An 8,192-nucleotide genomic window follows, 5' to 3' on the forward strand; every position below is an offset into this window, starting at 1 on the left:
ATGACGGCAGTCTAGAAAAAAGCGGCTCTGGCTTAACTAAGCTTAGTCAGGATTACAGAGCGAAAACTCTATTAAGCATTGTAAAACATGGTTTACATTTGGTTCATTATTATTCCTTCAAGGCCTTGATCAGCGAGAGCAATTCACGTGATGCATCACGTGCCACAAGCCTAATAGTGAGCGTCCTGAGCGGCTGTCGTCGCAGGCCTTACCAAAATTTACCCCCATCCCCTTTGTACACGAATTTGCCCAGCTGGAAACACTTACAGAGCTAATTGATCAGCGAGGGGAGAGAATTCGTTGGAGGCACTTAGATATCTCTTAAGTGCGGGAAGGTGAAAGCCGTTTGCGATTCATTGCGCTGATTTGACTTTGCCGCACTTTAATTCACTTAATGACAGAGGAGGAGAGCGTGGCGAGAGGAAGCGGTGACGTCACTCTCATATTTCTTCGACGTCCTTTCGTCTGATGCGACCTCGTCATCCACTGTTCCTCGTTTTTGAGCAATTTTTCTCGAATTACAGATTTTTCGGTGATCTTAAGTACTAATTACGTTTAATTACACATTTTTAAATCAATCTGGCACAAATCCGGCGTTTTTCGGCTCATTCAGTGATAATTTTCACTATGCTGCGACGACCTCTAGTGGATGTGACGTCATACCGTTCCCGTCGCTATATCTTCGTCCGAGCTATATCGACGCATTTCATTCTTTCCTCAGTTTTTTTTTCGGCATAACTGGCTACAATTAATTACTTAACTACTCTACAGTCATCAAACTTGGCGCCGGGATTACATTTTCTCCCCTCTATCTCAAGGTACCATTCCTGTTCACGTATCCTGAATATTTGATGCGTTATTCGTGTGAAGAAAGTGTTATATCGGACATGACCTTGGCCGCGAGTATGAGCCATAAAAGGCTTTCGTCTTAAATTCTGGAGCGAAAGTACACGTCCACAGCATCCTTGTACAATGCGGTGACATTGCAAACACCTATCCACCTCCGTAGGAATTCACTACTGTTACGGCAAACAAGACGACTAAACTTCGTCCTAAAGAGAGCCCGAGAACTCGATATCTGGTTGATTTATGCCCAGGAACATGTAATGCATATCTGGATGCGTCGATTATATTAAAGGGTGAGGAACATCATTTTTAAAATGCTTTTGCACTCTCGTTTTCACAGTTTCGATGTGCATTTTTCCAATGTTCTATAAGCCCTTACCGTTCAGTGCTTTCGTCTCTCGTGTCAAAAGAATATATAGACACCCATGTTCTATAGCGGGTGTTTTCTTATTTCAAGTGATGCGTTAGCCAATAGAATACTTGGATTACGGCGTTGTATTCACATATGAGAGCTAAAAAATTAATGTTTCAGTTTCATAAAATGAACGCTGTCTGTGACGTTCAAGGTGTGCTTAGTTGGGGTGAGGCATAAAAAAAGTTGCAATAGAGCTGCAGATGAAGGGTTGCAGCACATTAAAACATTGTGACAGTGTTTATATTGCAGTTTCTTGTTCGCTCATCATGTGACCTAAACACTCGTTACACGTCATAGCCTGTCGTGCGGTTGATAAAACCGGGGCAGCATGAGTATAGCACTACATCATCAATCTACAAAGTGCGCCTATTTCACAGTTGGAGCTATTTAATGCAGGCTATCCCTGCTCCTAGGGCTATCAAAGTGAATAGATGCATTGGCTATGACACAGGTTCGCAGCGCGCCTGGAAGGTTGCGCTGAGCAAAATATGTGTTCGCGGCGCAGCCGAGCGATGGCGCTAGTGTCGCGGAGTAACTTAATGGTAAATTGCCTTTACGGCTCAATGGTAAGGCGCTCGTCTACCGAGCCGGAGTACCCGGGTTCGAACCCGACCGCGGCGGCCGCGTTTCGATGACGGCGAAACGCAAGAGGCACCCATGTGCTGTGCGATGTCAGTGCACGTTAAAGATACCCAGGTGGTAGAAATTATTCCGGAGACCTTCACTACGGCACCTCTTTCTTCTTTCACTCCCACCTTCCTCCCTTCTCTTACAGCGCCGTTCGTTTGTCCGCCGAGATGTGTGAGACAGATACTGCGCCATTTCCTTCCCTCAAAAACCAATTTACCAACATAATTTACGTTACACAGCAAAAAAAAAATAGAAAGTACATAGCTTAAAACTGTGCTGCGAATAATTGGCATTCTGTAAAGTGTCGTACATTGCGGTCCAGGAGAAAAGGACGACAATACAACACATGCACTACGCGTAATCATTAAAAGAATTTCCGCGACAAAATAATATAAGCTGGGTGCTAATAAAAATGCCCAAGTACAAATATGCCGCGCAACGCTCTGCTAGTTACGCCAATGGAACAAGTAAAATGTGTCTTCAGCGTATTTAGAACAAATAGTGCATTGCATGTTTGTGTTTGCTGAAGACAATTTGTGCGCGGCCGCGGCACAGGTCATTCCCCAGATGACCTGCCTCGACAGGCGTGAGTTGTCAATTCAATTCAATTCAATTTATTTCTTTCCATGGAAAGAGGAGCTGAGACAAAAGGCTGACTTGCCTGACGAAGGCCTCAGCACGCATACACGGTTGGGGATGCAGTGGCCAAAATAAAACATTTGAACAAATCTTGCTTGTAATACAAGTTAGGAAAAAAGAGGACGCATATGCAGGTTGTAACACATTAGTGCACAAAAAGAATTTGCAACACACACTTTTCTACATAAAGTTCACAGTGCAGGCAACACAACTAAGATTTACTCATCAGAATACATAACCATCAAACAAAGTAGCACGATTCACATAACACATGCAGTAACTGTAAGGAAATCTCAAGTGAAGTATTATGAAAAGTTAATGTTACTGCTTATTAAATAATGTTTAAGGTTCTTATTGGACCTCGATGTGGAACAATTGAAGTTAAGAAATGATGGTAAATTATTTATAGTTGTAGGAACTTGGTAGCGTAGTGCCTGTTTACACGTAATTGGACCGGATTTTAGGGAACAGTTTTCTTTGCTTTCGGAAGAGGTACGTTGTGGAAGAATTGTCAGGAATGGAAGCGTATAGTCGGTTTTTGTGAATATATTGCATGAGTAGAGAATTTCTTCACGAATTCCTGGTAACATACGCTTGAAAAGTGCAACATGTATCATCACCAGCCTGACTACGCCCACTGCAGAACAAAGGCCTCTCCCATGTCTCTCCAATTAACCCGGTCCTTTGCCAGCTGTGGAGACCCTATATCAACCCAAACTTCATAAATTCATCCTCTCACCTAACTTTCTGCCACCCCTTGCTGCGCTTCGCTTGCCTTGAAATCCATTACTGTGCTCTTAAGGATCATCGGTTATCTTGCATTCGCATTAAATGCCCTGCCAAGCCCATTTGTTCATCTTGATTTAGATTAGAATGTCATTAGCCCACCTTTTTTTTCTGATACACGCTGCCCTTTTGTTGTGTCTTAACGCTGCACTAATCATTTTTCTTTCCATTGTTCGCTGCGCTGTCCTTCACACAAGTTTGACTCTGACACATACGTGAGTACAGGTAAGATACAACATGTTACATGCTTTTTTCTTCACGGATAATAGTAAACTGCCATTCATTACCTGAGAGAACCTGCATGGCAGTTTGCCAATATCCTAATAATTCTTATTGTCTGGCAATCGCAACACAAGTAAACGACATCAGTTTTTTTTATTGTTTGACATTAATAAACAAGCCACGCATCAAGTCTATACAGCTCGTAAATCTTTTCTCGTGATAAGCTTTTTGTTTAGTTGAGAAGAAGACTTTTAACAGCAGGCTACTTTTTGTCCCTGAGGAATTTTGTGCGGCGGAGCTTCCCTGCCCTTATAAAAATTTCTATAGAAAGTCCATAGACTGTCTATAGACTAGTCTATAAAGTCTATAGACTGTCTATAGACAAATCCTTTAGACTGGTCTATAGACAGTCTATAGATTTATGGCCATACACTTTTAGTAGACTTTTGTCTATAGACAGTCTATAGACAAATGTCTACTGAAAGTTTATAGGTCTATAGGAAGTCTATAGACACATGTCTATAGACAGTCTATAGACGATCTATAGACTTATGGTCATACATTTCCTATAGAGTTGTCTATAGACCGTCTATAGACACTTGTCTATAGACGGACTATAGACGACCTATAGACTTATGGCCATGGACTTCCTGTAGATTACTGTCTATAGACAGTCTACAGACAAAAGTCTACTGGTCCAGTAGACATATGTCTATAGACTGTCTATAGACATTCCATAGGTGTGTGGCCTGGCAGTGCTATAGACCTTTGTCTATAGACAGTCTATAGACCTCTGTCTACTAAACTATTAGTAGACCATTATCTATAAACTGCCTATAGACAGTCTACAACCACTGAAAAAAGTCACCAGAGTTCACAAATGACACAATCAATATACTTACAAATTTAGTTTTATTTCCAAGCTATCCAGGCCGGGAATATGCAATACATGGACCATAAGAATGCACAATAACATAAATGTTGAAAGTAACAGTCCCGCTAGTTTCCTCAGAAGCATTCTTGCGGCCTGTTGTCTGCAGTCAATCATCCGGGCATGTTCACCTGTACAGCACAAAGGAAAAAAATAACAGAGGAACTGAAAAAAAAATTCCCATACCATCTCTACACATGTGCTTTACAATGAAAGGCATATCCTGGCTATGCCATTCTAGAAAGGCAATCTTGATCTTTTGGTTTGGTTTTATGGGGTTCAAAGACCCAAGGCGACACAGGCTACAAGACGCTGAAGTGAAAGGCTGCGGAATAATTTCGGCCAACTCTGCAGAGTACACAAGCCTTTAGCATTTTGCCTCTATTAAAATGCGACCGCATAGGCCGGAATCGAACCTGCATCTTTCAGGTCGCCAGACGAACATGATAGCCACTGAGCTATCACGCCGGCGCAATCATTTCAGTAAATACACGACAGATTATAAGTGTCTTCATAAAACATTGCAACAAAGACCCGTAATCCCTGGAGCACTCTACTCTGAATCCAGTACTGATACTGATTTCTGTATGGCAATCCTTTTACATTATTTGTAACAGAAGACATTGAACAATTGTGCCACATATCTGCATTGACTCGCAAGGTGGTGTTAAGAATGCCACCTCCATAAAATACAGATTCAGCGCACCTTACACAGGGATCCAAAAAGAAGAATATTGCAGCATTTATTCTTATAACCGCTATAGAAGAAGCGCTTCAAAATACCCTGCGTGAAGCCTGGTATACCCGGCCAAATTTTTAACTGGCTCTGGTGTTGCATCGCTAAATGCACCTTGTAAAAAAGGTGCCTTTTAGCTACACTGCTGGCATATTCATGCTGTAATTTGACGAGTGAAATGTCATTTCGTGGTTCCTTTTTGTTCATATATTGTTTGAGTGCAGCACTTGCGTGTTTAGATCAACGTTATCAGAAATATTCGTCTGCCACTACAACAGCTGAAACAAGCGGCAGACGCAGCAATGAATCTGGTCCATATGGCCTCATCCTCTGGGTAAACTACCACTCCTTTCATGGCGGACAAGTCGTTTACCTAGAGTAAGTGCAAATGCGCCACCAGAACCATTGGTGCGTATTCCGCTTGTTTCGGCTGTTCGTAGCAGCAGACGATGAATATTTCTGATAACTTTGATCGAAACACGCAAGTACTCCACTCAAACGTTATATTAACAAAAAGAAACTATGAAATGCCATCTCACGTGTCAAATTACAACATGAATATGCCAGCAGTGTAGCCAAAAGGCACCTTTTTTACAAGGTTCATTTATCGATGCAACACCAGAGCCAGTTAAAGATTTGGCCGGGTGTACGTAAGTCGATACTCAAACGGGCACAAGCTATACAAAACCGGCAGGCAGAAGCGACCAGTTCACCACAGATTTGCGCCTATAACTTGAAGCACAAAGATGGAACAGCATACTCATACATCTGCGCGTGCTCTTAGAAACAAGCGGGTTGCAGCGCTTCCATGCCGCGCTCATTATTCAGAAAACCCATACTGCACACAAAGGCTGCAGCTGCGCCGTTTCAAAAGCAGTCGCGAGTTTAAGACAACAAATTACTGTCACGATAAAATACCGTTTGAAATTCAATTAGTCTTTCCTTCAAGTGCAGCCCCAACAGCGCCGTAAAGAGGTGTGTTTCTTGCATGGAGGTAGCCTAACCCAACGCTGCAAGAAAAATCAACGAAAGCATTGAACGCGCTCAAAGTACGAAGTATTTAAATGAAGCAATTAACGCTTTCAAGAGGTGCAGCTATAGTAACACGAGAGCTTAATTTAATTTTAGGCGCAAATAAGCGGCGAATTACATCGGCGCTTTCGTAAGTTAGCAGTCTGAAATCAGAAACACATACTTTGCCTCTCGCGCAAATGGTATTAGAGAAATCTGTGCACGCGTGAGCGGGATTCATGAACGAACCACTCGGAAAGGAATGTAAGCCACCTCTTGTCGAGCCGACCTTTACCCAGCTTTCAAAATGAAGTGCCCGCAGGCGAGCGGGGGCGGCCAACGGCTCTGATGACAGACATGGAGGAATCCGTACGTGTGCAACGACGGGGAGACGGGATGGAGCTCGTGGGTTCTTCGCGGTGTTTGAGCACGCCGGCCAATCGCGCGGGCAATGAATTTTATACCATCGCACTAAAAGAATTCCTTCAGCGCTGCTTAACTACAACTTTGACAAACGTCTCGCGCTCCAGTCTGTAGCGTTACAAGACACCTTTGCTGAAACGTCGGCGCCCACGACGCGCACCGAGCGGCGTCCATATACGTAGGAAGGAAATGCACACCTCAAAAAGAACAGCACTCCAAGGTCCAGACAAGCGATAACACAAAGATTAGAAAATAAATGTAATCAACCACAGAACGAGAGTGTATGTAAGTACGTTTTCGGAGGTGCAAAGTAAATTGAGCTCACACGGCGCTAACTACCGCACAGTTCCATTTCGGCCGTCATTCACAGGCTAAACGACATTTCTGGCCGCGCGTCTACCTTGAAACACGAAAACTCTAGTAGACAGCTCGCGAGGAGCGGCTTATCATCAAGGGCATCGCACTCGCACAGACTGCCTTTCCGCGCGTAAGTAAAGACAGCGGCACAGAGATAAGCGGCATTAGTCGAGAACCCGATGGCTTCCGCCTTGGAAACGAAGATAGGACGTTTGTCACTGCGCACATAATCTGTTCTGCACACACAGCTCTGCTTAGAGTGGTTTAGGAGACCAAATGAATAAAATATAAACGTATAGACTTACCGTAAGCGGACGATGCAGCTGGATTTTGAAGAAAACGTAATCCGCGAAAAAAACGCCGACTCCGCCGACGCAGCCACGCACAGGGTTGTTTGCAGCCCGAATGATTTTCCGCCGTCTCGTGGTAAAACGGTAAAACGTGAAACAGAAACCCATTTCACGGTCGTATATCTTTATCGCTCGCACTCTTTCCGTGTGGAGCTTGATCTGATATCCAAGACCACAGAAGGTAACTGGTTTATAAGCGTGAATTCTTCGCATACCCTCTAAAAACCTTATTGTTTTCGTGAAAAGAGAACCGAAATCTAACTGCTTGACTGTATACGCGCCGCATCTCCCACCGAATAGTATGTGGTACAATTCTCAAATAATAATTATAATGTTGCATAGCGTAACGTCTTTTTTGCGTGTGTTCGTGTTTAGAAAACTGATATGCTCGACATCAGCGTGTCATCGGCTCCGAAGCAACAGGTGCAAGGGTAGGAACGAAAAAATACTGGCTTTCTGATTGTTGCGTCGGTGAACTTATTCACTAGAATACAAACTGCAAAGGTATAAATGGGAGATGTTAATCGCACAGAGGACCAGGCTCTTTGAGACTATTCTGAGGTGTTTCTAAGCGATGGGCGCTTCCTTGAATTCTCACACCCGTCTTTCCCCCTTTATTTTCAGGACGTTTAAAAGAGAAATGTAGAAGCGTTGATGAAATGTGTCTGATTTCAGCGCGTTGGACAGTAACGATCGAAAGATGGAATGGAACTGTGTCGAGCGATTCCTTTAAGGGACAGCGTATTCATTCGATGTAGTACAGTTTGCGGCGCCTTTACTTCAAGAACGGCTGCCTTTCCGCGGCTTACTTGTTAGCATTAAATATTTAACTGTATTGACAATATA

The 8,192-nt window shown here is 43.3% G+C and overlaps 1 long non-coding RNA gene across 1 annotated transcript; it reads right to left on the reverse strand.

Moving 5' to 3' along the window:
* Positions 1 to 4,433: 4,433 nt before the first annotated feature.
* Positions 4,434 to 7,364, reverse strand: LOC149327384 (uncharacterized). The gene is made up of 2 exons (XR_016286037.1): positions 7,302 to 7,364; positions 4,434 to 4,600 (listed from the first exon to the last, which is right to left on the reverse strand). It is a non-coding gene; the product is annotated as an uncharacterized LOC149327384 (long non-coding RNA).
* Between the last annotated feature and the right edge of the window lie 828 nt (positions 7,365 to 8,192).

Source organism: Amblyomma mixtum, chromosome 10, assembly GCF_055824585.1.
Source record: "Amblyomma mixtum isolate Tamu chromosome 10, ASM5582458v1, whole genome shotgun sequence".
NCBI classification, from domain to species: Eukaryota; Metazoa; Arthropoda; class Arachnida; order Ixodida; family Ixodidae; genus Amblyomma; species Amblyomma mixtum.